This window comes from Psammomys obesus, unplaced genomic scaffold (assembly GCF_907164565.1).
Source record: "Psammomys obesus unplaced genomic scaffold, mPsaObe1.curated_primary_1811, whole genome shotgun sequence".
Classification (NCBI taxonomy): domain Eukaryota; kingdom Metazoa; phylum Chordata; class Mammalia; order Rodentia; family Muridae; genus Psammomys; species Psammomys obesus.
In genome coordinates this window covers 2,769,544-2,789,895 of record NW_026591816.1, presented here as the reverse complement: position 1 = coordinate 2,789,895, position 20,352 = coordinate 2,769,544, and the positions used below count along the sequence as shown (strand labels likewise).

The following is a 20,352-nucleotide window of genomic DNA, read 5'->3' as shown; positions in this document are numbered from 1 at the left end:
TATCAAGGTGGCCCAAAGTACCCGCAACGCCACCTCCAAGAGATTCAACACCTCCGGCCTCTGCACACATACATATGCACATAATTTAAAATATTTTTTAAAAATATTTTTAAAAGACATTTAGCACTTTCGTCTCTGTATATTTCTTTTTCTTAATTGGATCAATAAAAATGTAGTTCATGGACTGGAGAGATGGCTCAGAGGTTAAAGAACCTTGCTGTTCTTCCAATGGTCCTGAGTTCAATCCCCAGCAACCACATGGTGGCTCACAACCATCTATAGTAAGATCTGGTATGCAGGTAGAATGTTGTATAAATAATAAATAAATCTTTTTTAAAAAATGTAGTTCATAAAGTCAGTATAGGAAAGCAAGGTAGATCTGATGCCCTCTCAAACTTCGAGAACTGGGCTGGGGAAGCAGCTCAGTTGATAGAGCACTTGCCTAACATTCATGAAGCCCTTGGTTAAGCCCCCAGAAACAGATGAGCAAAGCATGGTAGCACTTGGGATATAGAGGTAGGAGGAGCAGGAGTTTAAGGTCATACTAGGTTATGTAGCAGGTTCAAGGCTAGCCTGATACATGACTTGACATTCAACCTCATGAATGGCCAGGCACACCTGTAATCCCAATCCTGAGAAAGCAGGAACAGGAGAAACCCTACACTTCATTGACCAGCCAATCTAGCCAAAATGGTGAGGTTCTGGGTTCAGGAAGCAACCCTGTTTCAGAAGACAAAAAGAACCACTGAGAAAGAAATCAGACATTGACCTCTACCCTGCAAGCAAACCTGTCCACCCAATGTGCACACACGAATAGAAATAAATGTGTCAAGAAATATATAACGTTGAGAGTCAATGTATACCAACCTTTTCAAATTTCAGATCTGAAGACAAAGGAAGAAAATACAAAGTATCTAAAGTCGCCGCTCTTCCTTTGATGTTCTCACCATATCAAAACCATCCAGTCATACTATTACACAAAATCTGCTGCCTGCATTATCATGTCATTACCAAAAAAATCCTTTCATAGATGTGTTTTCCTTTTCACTCTGCCACTTGCTAAACATAAAACTAATTTTAAAAAATAGACTAACTTACTTTGAAAGAGATTGTCTGAATTCATCCGATATAATTAATGTTTTTATGAGGCTTTGTCATTAATCAGAAAATTAGAAGATTGTATTGTTCGATACCCACCAAGCATTTAGCATCTAATTAGTCTTATATTGATGGTTTACAAAGGCAACCAAGTGTGCTCTGAAACCAGGATTTTTACATAAGCTCTTCCCACCCTGCTCCCAAGAAACCTATTTCTTACAAGCCAGAGAGCCCAAGGGAGATTTTTGGAAGATAAATGCCACAGAACATTTTAGCCTGAATTTAAATTCCAGAAAAAGATACGCTGTTGTTCACATTTGTTTATGGGTTGTGCTTTTTTCTTTTATCAGTTTGGTATAAAACATATTTGAGTTTATAATGTGAGTTCTTCACATTAAACACTATTTCTTCATCTCACTACTTAAGAGATTATCGCTTTCATCAAATAGAATGGAAAAATCATAGAACGCTATTATGAGAAAGCTGAGACTCATTCAAAGAATGTTATGGATATTATAGTATGATTTTAATGATACAATTCTGAAGTTGGGGTGGGGGAAGGGGAGGGAACAGGTCCTGGTTGGAATTTTTTAGACACAAATACTTAGAACCAAGACAATTCTCTAATCAGCATCGTGTTAAGAAAAGAAAATAATTTTTCCCAGTGAGTACGACTGAGATGCAGTATATTTCGTTTAAAACTCAGGTCGAGGGGCTAGAGAGTTGGCTCAGTGATTTCGAGCACTGGCCACTCTTGTGGAGTACCAGGCGGTGCCTCCCAGCACCCACATGGCAGCTCTTAACCATCTGTAACTCCAGTTGCAGGGGATCTAACGCCTCTTCTGGCTTCCCTGAGGAAATCCATGCTGATGGCGCACATACAGGCAAAACACTCACAAGCATAAAATAGTAAGTAAGTAAACCTCTGTTCCAAAGGTGAAGTTAAAGGCTGGTGACCTTGCTCACTCCACTAATTTAGAGGAGCGTAATCTAACCTCTGGAAATACCGTGTGAGCCAAAAACGCTAATTAATGACAACCATTTACCATGGTGCTTGTCATGGTATATGTTCAGGTTTAAATTTTCCAGTGTTTCTAGATCTCCACAGAAAGCCAAGTCTTGCCCCCTCCCGGTACTTCCGTCCACTACCTCTGTGAAGACACATGGCCTGGGTGCGCAGGATACTCCAGGGCTGGTCAGCAGCTTCTCGAGAGAGCAGCTTCCTCACAAACAAGAACTGTGAGACCAGACTGCGACAGGCGAGACAGGAAACCGGAAAGAGACCTTCCCGAGGGCACTGGGAACACCAGGGTTCTTTTATCCATGTTTCGGTTCCTCTGGGCTCCCTTGGTATTTTCACACACGAGTGAACAGGTTACAGCTTAAAACTTCTAAATGGATCCCAAATCTAACCCACAGCCCTGCCCTAGTCTCTACTACTCACTTCGATTTCCTCTCAGCTGTCCCCAAGATAAAAGGGCTCCAAGCGCTTAAAATGTTGGCAGTTTTCTTCATCTGCTAGGAGAAACACAGCGGCTTTGGGGCTGTTATGCTACGACCACTTGTATAAGTCAAGACTCACTCACGACTCCGCTCCCCTCCTTACAAATTTAGGAGCCCTCTTCTTCTTCTAAATTATTTTCCTCCTTTTTCCACATCTGGTTTTTTAGTTCTCCCCATTCGTCACCCAAATAAATGAACTAGCTTTCCAGGTAGTCCCCTGCACTGGCCACACCACCCAGCGCAGTCTGGTCTCAATTCTGTCAGCAAAAGTACCTTTTGAAGGGACACGTAGCCCTTAGCCCTTAGTGCAAAGGTGGCCTGGCTGTGTTACAGTGTTAGCAAGAGTGGCTCAGTCTCAGCAAACAGCTCTTCCCCGAAATGAAGAACTCTGTGGAGCGTCTGAATTTTTTTTCACTCCACTTGCAAATTGACAAGTAAACCTACTATATTTTATAAACACTGGCTAGACACACAGGATTTCTTGGTGAGAGACGAAGGACCCATTCATCGATGTTGAGTTCACCTTTGAATCACTTCTGTCTGTCTGAAAGTCCCACAGCTATGTTTCACCTTGTTTGTTGGTGCTGTACCCAAGGAATGAAGAACTCAGGGAACTATGCTCATTAAAATGGGCAACAAGCAGATTACCCCTGGCCTTGGAGGAAGATATTTTTATTATGCCAGAGAGTGGAAACATTGTGTTCCAACACTGATCACTTCACTGTTGTTTGTTGGTTTGTTTGTTTTGCAGCATTCTTAAATTTATTGTGGAATAAAAGGGTAGTGATTTTCCTGAGGGACCCAGGGAGACTTGTCTTTAATAGCCCCTGGTAATCATGAGTTGTAGGATTTTGTTTCTCTGTGAAATTAGAAAGAACCTTCATCACTGATTCAGGCATTTCATAATACCAAGTCAAATTGTGTACATTAAACTTTTGTAAATAAGACATTACTGTATACATACAGTTATTCCTCATGCTTCTAGAAATTACTTATTGTACAAATAAAAGAAAAAGAAGTTAAAATATCAGAATAGAAAAATTAAACATACCTTAATAAAACATTTAATAACCACTTCCTTGAAGGTTAGATTTGGTAAGACAGGGTGAAAAATCGGACACATTCTTTGACCTTAAGAATTTCATAGCCTATCAAGTTAATACTAAATATAGGTAAGCCTGATCTGAAAATAATAAAAACACATAAGCAGAAATTTTTCAAAAGAATATATATAAGTGGCCAACAGGTATACAAAAGTAAATTCAGTATCATTGTCATAGAAATAAAAACCTAAACCAGAATGAGATATCGCCTCATTAAGAATGGCTATTATCAAAAAGACAAAAATAACACACTGTCAAGGGTGGGTGGAAAGAGGAATGCTCACATACTATTGGTGAGAATGCAGATTGTCACTGCTGTTCACAGAACTGTGTTCCTCCAAAAGTTAAAAATAGAAGAGTCATACGATCCAGCACTCCCACGACTGTTTATACAGCCAAATGAAATGAAGTCATTACATTGAAGAGACATCTGCATTCCAGTAGTCACTGCAGCATCATTGACAATAGCCAAGATATAGGACCAATCTGAATCAATATGAGTACCCGTCAGTGAACAAAGGAGTCTTAAGTGTGGTAGAAACCATGATGGGAATCATTCTTTTTATTTCATTTTAGTTTCATTAATTGCAGTTTATTCACTTTGTATCCCACCTGTAGCTCCCTCCCTTTTCCCCTCCCAATCCTACCCTCCTTCCCTCTTCTCCACCCATGCCCCTCCCCTAGTCCACTAATAGGAGAGGACCACCTCCCTTTCCATCTAGTCCTAGTCTATCAGGTCTCATCAGGACTGGCTGCATTGTTTTACTCTGTGGCCTGGTAAGGCTGCTCCCCCATCAGGGGAGGTGATCAAAGAGCAGCCCAATCAGCTCATGTCAAAGACAGTCCCTCTTCCCATTTTTCCCATTTCCCTGTTCCCATTACTAGGGTACCCACTTGGACACTGAGATGCTTTGGGCTATATCTATGCAGGGGTTCTAGGTTATCTCCGTGAATGGTCCTTGGTTGGAGTATCAGTCTCAGAAAATACCCCTGTGTACAGATTTCTTGGTTTTCTTGCTCTCCTTATGGAGCTCCTGTCCTCTCCAGGTCTTTCATCTTCTCCTTCTTTTATAAGATTCCCTGCACTCCACCCAAAGGTTGACTATGAGTCTCAGCATTTGCTTTGATACCCTGCTGCTTAGAGTCTTTCAGAGGCCCTCTGTAGTAGGCTCCTGTCCTGTTCCCTGTTTTCTCCCTCTTCTGATATGCATCCTCTTTGCCTTTCTGAATGAGAATTGAGCATCTTAGCCAGAGTCCTCCTTCTTGATTAGCTTCGTTAGTTGTACAGATTTTAGTATGTTTATCCTATATTATATGTCAATATTCACTTATGAGTGAGTATGTATCCTGTGTGTCTTTCTGCTTCTGGGATACCTCCCTCGGGATGATCTTTTCTAGATCCCACCATTTGCCTTCAAATTTCGTGATTTCCTTGTTTTTAATTGCTGAGTAGTATTCCATTGTGTAAATGTATCACAGTTTCTGCAACCATTTCTCAAATGAGGGGCATCCGGGTTGTTTCTAGCTTCTGGCTATTACAAATAAAGCTGCTACAAACATGGTTGAGCAAATGTCCTTGTTGTGTACTTGAGCAAATTTTGGGTATATGCCTAGGAATGGTATAGCTAGATCTTTTGGTAGCAGTACTCCTAATTGTCTGAGAAAGCGCCAGATCGATTTCCAAAGTGGTTGTACAAGGTTACATTCCCACCAGCAATGGAGGAGGGTTCCCCTTTCTCCACATCCTCTCCAGCATGTGTTGTCATTTGAGTTTCTGATCTTAGCCATTCTAATGGGTATAAGGTGAAATCTCAGGGTCATTTTGACTTGCATCTCCCTGATGGCTAAGGACGTTGAACATTTCTTTAAGTGTTTCTCTGCCATTAGATATTCCTCTATGGAGAATTCGCTATTTAGCTCTGTTCCCCATTTTTTAATCGGATTACTTGGTTTGCTGCTGTTTAACTTCTTGAGTTCTGGGACTCATTCTTAAAACACAGTGTATCTTTGGAGAAGATCACCCTAGGGGAGATAAATGTAAAGCTGGCACACCACTGCATGGTCTCGCACAAAGCTGGCCTCAGAAAAGCTGCTCTCACAGAATGAAGAAGGGAAGTACAGTTACCAGAGGCCAAGGCGGGTAAGAGAAGAGAGGGCCAGGAAAGAGTGACTGACAGTGACAGTATTCCAGTTAAATGAGAAGCAGTATTCAGTTTCAGAGTACGGTGATTCTCTTAGCATTAAGTTATACACATACACACACACACACACACACACACACACGTTTCAAAAAAGCTAGGAAAATAAAATTTTAAATGTTCTCACTGCAAATTGTCAGTACTTAACATGAATACATAATTATGCTGATTTGATGATTTATATAATCTATGCACATATTAAAATATCTCATATACCCTTATAGATCTGTATGATTATCTCCAGTTGAAATAACAATAAAACACCTGATTTTAAAAATGACCAGTGTTATTAAGAAAGGACAGGAATGATTAGAGAGAAGTGTATCTGCAAGGACAATACCAGAAGACTCAACCGTTTGCCATCAGTGTCTCAGAAGGAGAGAGGAAAACAACTGGGTTTTAAAAAAACTATTTTAAAAACTGATAGCCATTAAATATAAGTAAGTTCTGCTATTGTATGGTAGTTACGACAGTTAATTTTTTAAAAGTGTGTTTTAGAATAGCTCCAAGAAAGCACATTTCATAGCCTTACCACGGAGGGCTTATAAAAGTAGGCGTTAATGGACTTGCTCACCAGTTTGATTTGGTCATTACACATTGTCTACAGGCATTAAACAACACACTGTACCTCCCAAAAACATGTACAAAATGATACCTTGGCTAAAATGTAAGCTGCTTACAGAATTAGCTTCACAGTACAGGGAGTCAGGCCGGATGGTGGCTGAGATTTGTTCAAGTGACAGACCAGACATATAGGTGCACGCGATTATCAGTGACTCCTCAGTGCAGTGACACCTAAGTAATCATTACATCAAGTCATCTCATTTGCCAGTGAGATGGTTTGTAACTCTTTTTAAAGGCTGACAATTATCTGGTGCAAGGGTCGGAACTGGAGCCTGTTATTTCTGACTTTCAGTTTGGAAAAAAATCTTTGATAGAAACTGTAGAGGAATTTTAATTCAGAACATGACTGTTCTGGCAAGAGATCACATCCAAAGATCTTCCAGGTCTGTGTGATCTGGTTGGAATACAAACATACCTTTAATCCAGTAGACAGAGGTAAGCAGATCTGAGCTCAAGGCTAGTCCGGTATAGAGCAAGTTTCAGGTAAAGAAAAGTTTAGGTCCACACCTTTAATCCCAAACAATGAAAGTAAAGATAGTTTGTAGAAAGAATCACTCATGCTTGAAAGTGATGTTTGAGTGGCAGAGAAAGTGACAAATCAGAGATTTGATAGAATAGGATATGCCCTCCTCTCAGAAAAGAGAGGAAAAGGTAGCCGCGTAAGGGGCAAGGCAGAGAGAGAGAAGAGGCAGTTTTACTAGGATAGTAATAGAGAACGGGTTGCAGACACAACTCAGGTGAAGAATGAATGAGCCAGAGAATGAGAAGGAGCCAGAAGATTTGAAAAGATTATTGGAGTTAGTTGGAGGCCAAGATGAGCAACTCAGAGCTGAAAGAAAAGCCAGGAGAGAAGTTTAAGCCAGAACATCAGAGTTGAACCAGCCAGCAGAGTTCAGAAAGAAGAAGAAAGGGTGAGCTTATTAAACAGTTAAATCTCAGGGACTGAAAAACATTCTAGGCCTAGGTTAGTTTGGACAGAGGCCAGAAGCTTCCAGGACTAGGCCTAGGTTAGCAGAAGGAGGCAGTCAGCCTCCCAGACAACAACTAAACCAGGAAAATGAAAGTTACTTTTTACAAGAAACTTCTTATTTTTAGACAGAATTTTATGCAAAACAGAGGAGGAAACCTGCTTTGATGTGGCACGTCTCTCTTCTACTGTCTTGCTTTGGTTGTTATTATACAATAAATTTATTCTGAGTCTAGCTTCTTACCCCTTGAAGGTTGATTAGCTCCTTCCTTTGTATAAAAATGCTAGCTGCAACAGTTTTCCCCCATGACCCCTATCTTCTCCCTGTGTCTCCTTCCATCTGGCCTCCTGCTTAATACCGCTTCCTGGTCATACCCTTCAGAATGCCAACCACGCCACCTTTGCCATCCCCACCTGCCAGTCAGCAAGTCTGCTTTTTATTCTCAGTTCCCTCCAGTCTGCCATTTCATCTGCCTGGAGAATGTGCTGTCGATTTCACAACACACAAAGTGAAATATTGGCCATGAGCTCTGAAGCCTGCTTACACACTGTATGTAGCCAGCTGCTAGGAAAGATAGCGGGCTAAGGAAAACACTGCTCCCCCAGCATTCGTGGAAGTATAACAGACTCTGCTCCATGTGAAATTCACCTGTGAAAGTCGGCTTTATTAATTCTGGTTATAAAATTATTATAAACAATTTTAAGGTTCTCACTAATATCTTATTAAAATTGAGTTGGGAAAGAAAAGTAGATATATTTTTCTCAGTAAGTTCCACAGTAACTCTGGCCTCATAACCTTAGATTTAACTATATATATTTGAATGTTTTTAAAATACAAGGAGAAGGAAATGTCCATTCAATCTACAGTCTGTCATTATAACCATTCAAGTCCACAAAATACATTTTATACTCCAAGAAATGAAGACATCATATAGTTATTTAAAAGCAAGCCTTTAAACAAAACTAAAAACTATTCAGCTTTAAATTTAATTATATAAATAATTAACCTTTTGGGTTTTATTAAATATACCACTTTTCTTAATAATCAAATATAGGCAGTTCTAATTTTTTGAAATTTTCTATAGCAGCAGGCATTTAAAAGCTTTATTTAACCTAGAATGGCTAACACAAAAATCAATAAATATCTGAAAGCATTTTGTCTGCACTAAATAGAATTCAGAATTATAACAACAAAATGTTCCAGAATCATTGAAGCCAAGAGCAATGGTAGTACAGTCAGTAATATTACCAAAGTTTAAAAAAAAATCTGATTTATGAAAATGGTAATTATGAAAATAAGGATAGATGGATTTAAATTTCCTAATGAGTGATGAGTCAAATTAGTGGCAAGATCAATCAAAATATAGTCCATCTATGACTAGAAACACTGAAATTTGGCATTGAGAAATATTATCCAATGTTTTTAACCTACGTAACAGCAAGATCATAAGCGTATATCATTGCTAAGCCTCCAGGCTACATTAAATTATATAAGAATGAAATTTGGAGTCTTTGTACTTATTTTATTTTTCTCCATTATCTTTTACACACAAACGAGTATTTTTATTTAATTTAAAGGTGCATTTTTGTAATTTTTTATTAATTCTTTAAGAATTGTATATTTTGGCATATTAAGCAACCCGCCCCTCTGCTCTTCAGAGTCCCAGCCTTTCCCTCCCAACTTTAAGATTTAAAGACAAACATTTTTAAAGTCAGCTTAGAGATGGAAAGCACATAAATTCATTCACATGCACATACACACACTCACACACACGCACACTCACACATACACATGCACGCACTCAGAATAAATGAAAATTATTCCGCAAATACTCTGTCACATGTTAAGGAGGTGTTCAAGTTATGCTGTAGTCAATATGTAGTAATGGTCACCTTCCCATTGAGTTTATTATCTGTTATGTACCAAACGCCATGCTAAACCCTGGAAATCAAAGAAACAAGGCGTGGCTGTGCTCGCCCCGTAAGTTACAGGTCAATGGATTCCATAACGAGAAATCCACACATCACTCAACTGTAAAGAGAGCTATTCTACAAATTAGAAGCCTATAAACATTTGGAAGGCGATGAATAAGAACTGACATATGGAGGCTAAAACTATTTTAATCATAACATAGAACAAATTGTTCTACGCACACAGGCTGACATATCTAAATATAGTGTCATCTTATAATCAGTTCATGTATTGCCATATATAAACAATAACTTCCATAGTTCTGATAAAATAGATGGCAAAAGACTGCACCAAGAGATCTAAGCGTGTATCATGACAACCAGGTCACACGGCGGTCACCTGCATGAGCTGTGGCACTTTCTGGTGTCAGTGTACCCGGCTGAGGAAACAAACAGGACTAGCATACAAAGATGAAATGATCAGTCACTAAATAGTAGTGTTTTGTCTTTAATCCTAACAAAACCGCTTCAGGAACGTTGTTTAAAACACAGCAAAGCAGAGCTGGCAGGAAGATGGTAGTTGATGCTTGTTTTGGTTTTTGGGACAACCCAGGCAGGCTAGCCCCATAGTCCCGGTCATCCTCCTGCCTTGCCCACTCTCCCGTAATGGGGTGACAGATCTGAGCCACCACATTCGACTCAAAGCATTGTTTACAAAGATATGGTCACTTTCAGGCAACAGGCCAGGAAAGCACACAATGAAAATCAGTCTTTCAAGTCCACCTTCGAGCCTACTCACAATACTATTCGAGCAGAACCAGAACCTGGACAGTGTGGCCAAATATTGACATCTAAGCTTTACAAGTTGGCAGTTTCTCCTGAATTCCCAAAAATGATGCAAAAAGCTAAAATTATGTTTGTATGGTAGGATATCTCTAAATATAATATAATATAATGATTTGGTTGTGAGATAAATAAACTCTTTTTTTTTCAAATGGTAAGAAATCATTAGACTTTGTTTGGAGGGAATAGTGTGTTTTCTAAATAGGAAAACAGAAAGTAGGAAAACACTTAGTAATTCCACACTCACATAGTGTCCGAGCAAACTGCTGAGTCATTTGCAGGTTCTGCCTGCTCACCCCCACCGTGGGGAGGAGCCTGTCAAGGGGGGAAGCAGTCCGATCTTCTCAGTGCCTGGAACAGCATTAGGTGGTGAATACTGCCCCAGCCTCACAGCCCAAACTGTACTCTTCCAATTAACAGTGCTATCCTTGCCTGAGAACTTGTTGGGAATACAGATTCTCAAGCCCTGTTTCAGAATTCACACTTTAGGGAAATTCCTGCACGTGACCGTGTCTGTACATACAGTTTAAAGAGACAATGGCTGAAGGAAGAAGGCATCTCAGAGCTGCCCGTTCCAAGTGTGTGGCATGAATTTAAACTTCTGCATACTGAGTACATCTCCCAAGACTCCAGGGCGTTAATACATGAGCCCAGCAGAGATGCACACTCCGACACAGTTTATGCCCAACTGAAGGTCTTTATTTCATCAGGCTGGGACTATGCTCAGGTATTCAGGTTCTACGAGTAGCACCAGGGGTCCAGAGTACACGGTTTTTAAAGGCAGAAACCACATCCTGGCCTCCAGCTCAGCAGCTGTCAGTAAGGGGTTGGGATGGGAGTGCCTTCTTGTAAGCAAGCAATTTGGCAGAAGCTAAGATAAGCAGTTAGCTGAGAGGAAGGCTCAGCTGGAGTTTGAAGGGATGAGGGTATCCTGGGCAAGCAAGCAGTTTACCAGAAGATAAGATAAGTTAGAAGTTAACAAGGGCATATTGACCTTGGGTCCTAGAATACAGCTGGGTAACTTTGCACATAATTCTCCATCAAGGACAGAAAATTCAAGTTAAACCTGAAAGAGCCTCAGCAAGAATACAAGATGGAGAAACCTCTGCACCATCCTGACCTGTCACCAGGGTACCAATTCAGAGTGAGTTCATCATCAAATGTATGGCTATCTGGAGAAATAAAACTAAATACTGGGGCCAAATTGAGTCACTCATCTTTCTCATTTTTTTCTTCCTGCTGGTCCTCTTACTGTCAACCACAGTCTACAAGCAGAGGTGCAAGATTACAGTTGGAGTCGAAAAGAAAAGCTAGCACATATCTCCCTGATGTGTGTGTGTATGTGTGTGTGTGTGTGTGCGTGCGCGCGCGCGCGCGCGTGCGCATACTTCTCTGGTGACTGGCGACACTCAGTTCCTTCACACACATAGAGCCTATAGATATATCTCTTTAAACTAATGAATAACTTCAAATTTGAATTCATCGTCATCATTTATAATCCAGAAACCTTCACCTTTGAAAGTCTGTACATCTAAGTTCTATTGTAGAAGTCAAAAAAAAAAAAAAATTCCATTTCATCATAGCCACATGTTGGTGCGAAGCCTCTGCTGTTTAGATGTTTGTCAGAATCTCCACTATTCCCTAAGGTCTCTCCCACACTGTCACTTGCCATTGGTCATCTTCTACTTGGTCTCTTTTATTCATTCATACTCCTAGCCTGACTCTTTTAGGCATTTGGATTTGCACTCCTTCAGTTAAGGTCTAGACCATGCCATATCTCTGATCTAAACTTACATGTGTAATTCAAGAAAGGAAACAGCTATTGAGGTCACTCATTTTGCCGATTGACTTTCTGAGCTGTAGTCAATAGACAGCACTACATTCTTCATTTAAATACAAACTATGTTATTTTCCTCCGCAATTCACCCTGACTCAGACACTTTAATTGGTTCTTTTCAGATCTGTTCTTCACAATTAAAAGCAAGAATAACCAGTGAAAACAGGTACAGAACAGTGCATTGCTTAGTCAATCCTTTCGCATCAACTCAAAACTCGGTGATTTACCAAAATGGCAAGTTCCTTGAGGACAGTTGGTTTTGCCTTTTTTTTCCTTATTGAGAGAAATCATTAGCACTGACAATGCTTGCTATTCATAAGATGAATGTCTGTAGCCCCTAAAAGGGCTTGTAATGAAGCCTACATCCTCAATGTGATATTTAGAGATACAGAGTCTGTTGGCTAATTGAGTCATAAGAATGGAGCCTCCATAAACGAAGTATGCTCCTATAACAGAGACATAATTTAGGTCAGTTCTCTCTCTCTTATTTTCCCTCTTTCATTCTCTCTTCTTCTCTCCCTGCATCCATCCCTTCCTCTCTGTCTTTCTCTTTTCTCTCTTTCCCTCTCCTCTCCCACTCCAAGATAGTAGCTGTTGTCTTCACAGAGACAGACGTTCACCAGACAGTTCTGCTGGCAGTTTGCTTTTGAAACCCCAGCTTCTGGCCCAACAAAGAATAACTATTTGTACATAAGCCTCCTGTGGTATGGTATTTTTGATGTTGCAAAACTGACTGGCAGTATTAAATAAATACTTACTAAATAAATGGACTTTCCTAAGGGTTATTAAATTTTTTAATTTACAGATTTTGAATAAATGTATCTAATCATCATATAGTATGTGAAAATTCACTTGCTGACCTACTTCTACATGGGTTGATCAAACCATTTTACATGAGAGACAATGAAAACAAGCAGTAGACAAAGAAGATATGACCATCACAAGCCTGAGACCCATAGCCTATCACATTGACTTCATAGTAAAAGAGCATGTGAAGACTAAGAGACTTTGTAAAAATGCATCATGGGATTTAACCTGATTCAACGTTACGGTCCCAAGTCTGTTGTCTTTAGCCACCACGATAATCATCATCATCAACAACTCGAACTGTCTTACAAACTCAACGGAAGTGATACATTGCTAAGGAGTTGAGACCCAGGGGATCACGATGATACTCTCATCATCCCAGTTACCTATTGTTTAAGCTGCATAAACAATCGCCAGCCTTCTTGCCACTACCCCACACAAGCTTTATAACTGTTATTTACGTAACGTTATCTGCTAACCAAAACAGCAAGCTAATGCTCCCTCTTAACGAATTATGTAAGGACCAACTAAAATAGCGAAGTCTAAACTTTGACCCAATTTTAAACATAAATTTATAAACTTACCAGTTATGGGTCCAGAGAGTTTTGTAAGGGAGTTGTAATAATAGTAAATGTGCATTCTAGCAGGAAACTACTATCATGTAGCATTCTAAGAGCTCACCAACTCCCAAAACATGCCGAGGGTACATTTTTCCTTGAACTTCAAGTCCCCCAGTTGGGGCTTCTGCTTTCTGGCTTAAGAGGCTCCAGTGCCTTTCCACTTCCCTGTTGGTCTCTGGACTGCCTCCCTGAAATAGAGATCATCTACTTCCTTTCCCTTCATATACCATAAAAAAGAACTGAAGTTGAAGCTATTTCACTCAACTCAACTTTCTGAAAGAAAGCACAAACAAAAGCCTGACCCTATCGCTGTCACAATGTCAGCTGGCCGTTTCTCAGAAGAAAGCTGAACTCCCGGTGCCAACGGATTGGAGTGGCTCTTCACCATGCACCGCAACAAGGTGGAAACAGAAACAACATTCACGCTTTTCTACCTTAAATAATGGTGCCTCTGCGCATGTGCAACTGTCTGAGAGTTCACACAGTGTGTGTGTGTGTGAGTGCATGTGTGTGCGTGTGTGAGTGCGTGTGTATGCGTGTGTGTGAGTCTGTCTGCCTGACTGCCTGTCTGTGTGTCTGTGTGTATTAATGTGTGTATGTTTGTTTTCCTCCGTTTTGAAGTGACCATTTCTGAAGCCTCGCCTCACGAGAGCAGTCACACGTTTATTCTATCTGTGCATAATGCAAATCTATTGTTTCAATGAAACTTGTCTGAGCATTGCCATCTCCGAGGAAAGTATTCTAGAAAAAGCCTGTCGTCTCACAGCTAACATTGTACCGGTTAGATTCCAGTGCGCACGCACAGAGAACTCAAACTGGAGCAAATAATCCACCTTGCTTTTCTTCCTAGATGGTCTTTCTCCTAACAGAGCAAGCATACTGTGGGTGTTATGGAGCAGGAGCATTAGAGCAGAGCAAGCATGTTTACTTCTGGAATATTTAAGTACAATTTTCATTGTACATTCAAAAAAGACATCTTAAAAAGACAAAGAACTAAGCCCTAAATGAAATAATACCAGGGAAGCATTTGCACATGCAGAGAATAATTTTTAAATTATAGGGTTTTTGTTTGCTCTAGAAACAGTCTGTCTCCTCACAGCCTAGGCTGCTGTAACTTGAAACTTGAGTTTTAAAACACAAATATGCTGTCCCGAAATCTTCTATCTTGTATCCACTATGGATACGTCCATCCATATATTTGTTTATGAAGAGATGCCTAATTCACCAAAGAAAGTAAAGTGCTGTTCTGAACTATTAAACTCAGCAGAAAACTCTATGTGCAGTAACAGGAGGCCAGAGGCAATTAACATTGCAAATTGGAAGGTTTAGAATCTTTGCATGACCTTTAAAGGGCAATGTCGTTGCCCATTCACATGCGTGCAGTTATACACTGACTAGCTCATTGGGGGACAAGCATAAATATGAAAACATTTAGTAAAACAAGCCTTGTCGTCAAAAGCTACTTCAGACCCTCTAAGTTTTGTCCTGCAAAGCCCATGATTAAGAGTAAAGGAGATAGTTGTCTCCATTTTGTCAAGTACTGAATTCACCGTCATAGTAACTGCTGGAATGCAACATTATTGCATTACTGAATCTCATGGTAAGGAGATTCCAAAATCCACTGCATAGAAAAAGCGATAGAAATATAAATTTAATTGAATGACTAGATGTACTGTTGCTAGGGGAAAAAGAAATGTACCTTTGCTAACTGGCCATCCAGGGGAAATCATAAAACAATTATAGCTACTGTGGAGTAATTTAGGAGACTGAAGGGAAGTGATTAACAGGGCTTCATCTAATATAGGCAAGTACGCTCTGCTTCCTTAGTTATATCCCTTGCCTCCGATGGATCATTGTGAACAAAATAGAAGGGTCTCCTTGGAGCTTATGTGTTCACTAGTCCTCTGATTTTCAAGCAAACTAAGTTCTGTATTTTCTGATGCCACTGCCAATCAATTGCCAAACTGATACTGAATCAGTGAATAGCCCATATTTACAGCCCTCAGGAGATCCAGACACACTAGAAGTAGATGAGCTTTAGAAATTTAACACAATGTGTAAGATATCAGGGTAGCTGGCGTGTAACTACCATTTGCAAATCAAAACAGTTTGCTTTAATGTGACTGGTAAGGTTAGCATTACAACTGTGGAGAAAAATGCTTCATAAAGTAATATGCAGGTAGGTCCTATGCTTCTATATGTGTTGGAATTCTCATTGCTACTGTCAATCAAGTCTTCCCAAGATGTACCTATAGACAATGAAAAACTGACTTTTATATTTTGTGTTCATAATTTAGTCAATAAAACTATCTCAAAAAAATATATATATAGTGCATAACAATGGGTCCAAGTGTAAAACTCAATTATAAATTATCTTGTTAAACTACAGATATAACTGTGCTACAGGTCAAGTCATACAATTAGTGGAAAACTAGGAATCTAAAAATAAAGATCTTTAATAAAGTTTTCTTGCCTCCTTTAACACAAAGTTTTCTTGCCTTTTTTAACACGAAATTAATATTTTATATGGGTCCCATTAAAAGCATTTGCATATGTAGGGGTATAGAGGTAATATAAAAACACAATGCCCAAGAAATATATTTAAACTCTCAGTTTTTCATATTCTGATAAGTGTAGCCTTTCCTTTTAACATTTCTATGAGAAGCTGAAGCAGAAGCCAAAATGAGCAGTTCTACTTCATGATAAGAACTGAAGCACTGAACCGAGAGAATACAGTCGGCCCTGCAGACCCTGCGGAGCATGTGCGGTGGTCCCCTGAGAGCCGGGCAGCAGAAGCAGCCTCCAGGTGTGTCACAGTCCTACCTGTCCGTAACCCACTTCCGCGCCAGCTCCAAGCTCTGTGAGAAGAGCCTGGTAACTCACGGGCCGGTCTTTTCTTTATCTCTGGAAAGTTTAAGTAGCGCCTTGGCTCCAGATAAAGCCCAGGGCATCACAAGCCAGCGAGTTGGAAGTAAGATGCATCCTGGGCAGTCCCGTGGGAGCCGGCAGCCCAGCAGTGACGCTAAATCGGCTGCCTTGACCTTCATAACTAGCGGCTGCTGCTATTGGTGAATTTCTTCTCTCTGTTTCGAAGGAGCCTACTAGTTAGTAACAGACTGATAAATCGCATTTGTAAATACCGGGTGTAGATCAAGGCAGGCTGCTGAATGCTTATGTTACCTCCGTGTAGTCTTTCACCAAGAAAGCAAAGCTGCAGTACATGGTAAAGCTTCTCATTTTTATTTGGATGCTCAGTGAACAAAACAGCTGCAGAATAATGCTGCCTAGTGAGGCATCTCTAACCAACTACCACAAGAATGAAAAGTAGGGCCACCAAGATGCTGGCCCTCTGATTGCTTCAGCTTTTCGAGTGCTGTAGAAGCAACCAGGACACTCTGGAAAGCTCCTCGTTCGGGACACCATTACAAATCTTATTAGTAAGTCTTCAGCAGTTTTGCAATTACTCCTCAACTTGAACGTGCTCTAACAGTATTGGATTTTGAGGGTCATGGTAAGAAATGCCGAATAAGTGCTGGCAAGCCACAGGTTACCCTTCACATACAGGATAATCCATAAGATTCAGCTGGCAATAAATCAACCTTAAAACGCACTTTGTACATTTCTATATGAAAAATGCCATCAAAACACTGTATTGTAGGTATTAAGTCCAGGACTACTAAATCTTCTTGGGTTTTTTTTTTTTTTCTTGATGCTGTTGTTTATTTCGTGTTCATAGTACATTGTTTTCAAAGGCAACTAAAATATAAACTGGAAAGTAAACTCAAGAGGAAATATCATTGAAGTTTTTTAAATCTTTTTTTCTTCCTTTAAGCCCAATTAAACATGTACAACCACACTTAAGAGGTTATGAAGCAAAACTGTATTTTTTTTTCATATGACAAAGGAAGAATGGAGCCTAACATCAAAGTGAATAAAATAATTTCTCAAAAATGTTATATCACCCCAAAGTTCCATTGCCTCATCAATTTTTAAAAAGGGGAAAGTGGCTATGTCTAAAAATAGGCCTTTCTCTACAGCCACGCCATCACATTTTCCAAGCTGGTGGTTAGCAAGCACTGTGATGCTGGTGACAGGGTGTGTAAGCACAGCGTGTCCGCCTTGACTTGAGTCCACGAGCATCCTTACTCTCGCAGCAAACGTCCTCCTGATCAAAATCCCACGTGCGTGCACACACATGCTCGGAGCCCCGGAGTTCTCTCCAGCATAACTTGTAGCACCGCATAGGTATTCCCTTTGACACAAAGGCTTCCTGACTCCTGTTTAAGAAGCATGAATCTGCTAGAGCTCCATGTGAGAGTGAAGCTGAGCATAATAAGCTACTGTCTTTAACGGCAAGAAAATAACCAGGACTTCCATCAGTTTTTTCAGACTTTTGAATGCCATTTTCAATGAAGCAACACTAAAAGGATTTGCCTCTTACAAGGCTCCTCATGCCTAAGCGCTGGGCTGGCAGTACAGTTCTCAAAGCCTTAAGCATATAAATAATACAACCCAGTTGTTTGCACTGGAAGTTGGGGGAATTAGAATGAAATGAGCTTCAGTGTGGCTGCTGATGGCCTGTAAGTGGCTGCTGATGGCTTTTAAAATTAAGACTCTAAAAAGGTCAAGATCCAAACAATTGACTAGAGAGATCCAGAGCAGCGTGAAGTAGGGAAAGAGACAAGTATGTCAGATCTGTTATTGAAAATGCCCAACCTTAGCTGCCGATTGTGAAATCGTGAAGGACTCTACCAGACTGGGCATTCATGTGCAGACATGGAAAGGGTGAATACAGTATCCCTCATGCTTCGTTTTTTTGTTTTTTGTTTTTTTTTTAAGCGTTAAATGTATTTTTTAATCTTCTTTGCCAGTAATCTCCTCTATTCACATGGAAACCTTAAATTAATTACTCGATTGTCTTAAGTTACCTCGCATAACAGAGCAGTTTAGAGGTGCCACGAGGTAACAGTCTGAAGGGTGGTGTCTGAAACAACCTGCCTGGGCAGACGGGGACCAGATAATTGACAGTCACTGAAATTCACCCTGTCCTGAGAAGGACACTGAATGATTGGGGGGGGGGGATGCTCCTCAGAGTGAAAAAAAAATGCTTAGGTTTGGAGACCGAGATGAGCTTTTGTTTGTTTTTACAGCCACGGAGGACTTTGATACTCAAGAGGAGATCTCACAATTACGAAAGGCGGGTGTTTTACCGAACTCTGCCGTACTGGCAAAGCAAACACGTAGGAGAGGCTGGTCGCTGTCGGTTCCAAAGGCTCCAGGCTTAACGCTGGCCACGCAGTGGAACACTGAAGCACGGTCTCCCGCAAGGGCTCTTAGAAAGCATGCGGTGTCTCCTCCAGTGGACACCCCATGGCCCAGCCCACAGCTCCAGAAGAAACGGGGCGACCGACCTCAAACTTTGCCTTTGCAAGAGCAGCTTCTGGAAATGTGGTAGTACAGACTGATAGCAACCAGCCGTCCTCCGCTCAAGGAAAACACCTCCTTGGTGGCCACCTAGCCTTTCCTAGGAGGAGGGGGCAGCAGAGCAGGTGGCCAGAAAAACCTGTGCTGCTGGCAAGATGTGGAAGACATCTGCCCAGAAAGAAATCAGGAGCCATTAGTTTCTCTCTAGAGCTGTGCTTTTTTATTTTATTTTATTTTATTTTTCCCCAGACCGCTGTTCATTAAATGATACTTTACAAAAGCTGTTTCACTCGGTAATAACGAGTCTGTTCCCAGACCTAAAGGAACCTCTGAGCCCGTGAGGATCCGGAACTTAAGGTGATTCTTTATGAGAATAGTTAGAGGTGGGGGAGATCCAGGCTCACGGAAACGCCCACCCTCTGCAGACAGGCCTGAGAATTAACTAGTCAGAAGTGGACAGAAAGTAGGCATTCCAGCCAGGCGACCCGCCGCGGTCCGTGCACCCTCGGTCCTCACTGAGTGAGACCCCAGACTCCTTACGAAAAAAGTCTCAGAGGCTCACCAGCCCCAGCTGGTGAGGGATCCAACTAGACCCCACTTCGGTCCTCCCCTGGGTCTCTCACCTTCTGAAATGAGAGAGGGAGGACCCTGCTCCCTAAGCCTCTGTCTCCCACCGGCTGTCCCTCCTCCCTGGCCTGTCCTCACCGGCTGCGGAGGGGTTGTGGGGTTGGGCGGGGGGGGGGGGGGTGCGGGACCGCATCTACCCCCACCTTGGCCTCCTGGGGCGAGCCCGTTTCTGCCCCGGCCCGGAAGAAGCCAAGGGAAGGGATGTGCCCAGGCGGGCTGCGGGGACGCTTGGTCCTCGCGTGGCCACTGAGGTCCCCCAAGCCCGGAGACTCCCGAAGGCGCGCCTCGCACCTACCTGCAGCCGGGCGTCCCGGTGGCGGCAGCACCTAGCGATGGTCCTGTAGCTTCCGCGGGCCGACGCCAGCCTCACCGCTCATGCATCGCTTCCGAGATGCCGGTCCGCTGGCACCATCCAGGGGCATAGGGACCCCAAGTCCGCCGGTGTGCGCCCGCGGGGGGCGAGCGAGGGTGGCCCTGAGTGAGCGTGAGAACGCCGTCTCCTCCGAAGGCTGCAGGGGGCTCGGGGGGTCCTCCGCGGGCGAGCTGGGGTCCCCTCCCCGGAGCGAGCGGGAGGTGCGGCACGCGCGAGGCCGGTCCCCGCTCCGCCGCCCGTTACCCCACCGTGTCAAAGTAACCGAAAGGTCTGAAGACCGGAGGGGCGAGCCGGAGTCTCCGCAGCCCCCGGCGGCGCCCGCGGGCGCCCGCTGTCCCCGGCGATGCGCGCGGTGCGCCCCGCTCCCACGGCTGCGAGGATCCAGGCGGGCTCCGGCCCCCGCGGCTGCTAGTCCAT

General features: G+C 42.0%; 1 protein-coding gene across 1 annotated transcript in view; it reads right to left on the bottom strand.

Annotated features, from left to right (window-relative positions):
* Tafa2 (TAFA chemokine like family member 2) overlaps window positions 1-19,913 on the bottom strand; it is a 501,221-nt gene extending 481,308 nt beyond the window's left edge. Inside the window, exon 1 of the mRNA XM_055612064.1 lies at window positions 19,858-19,913. The gene's annotated coding sequence lies outside the window, so the exon portion shown is untranslated. The remainder of the gene's footprint in view (window positions 1-19,857) is intronic.
* Window positions 19,914-20,352: the final 439 nt, after the last annotated feature.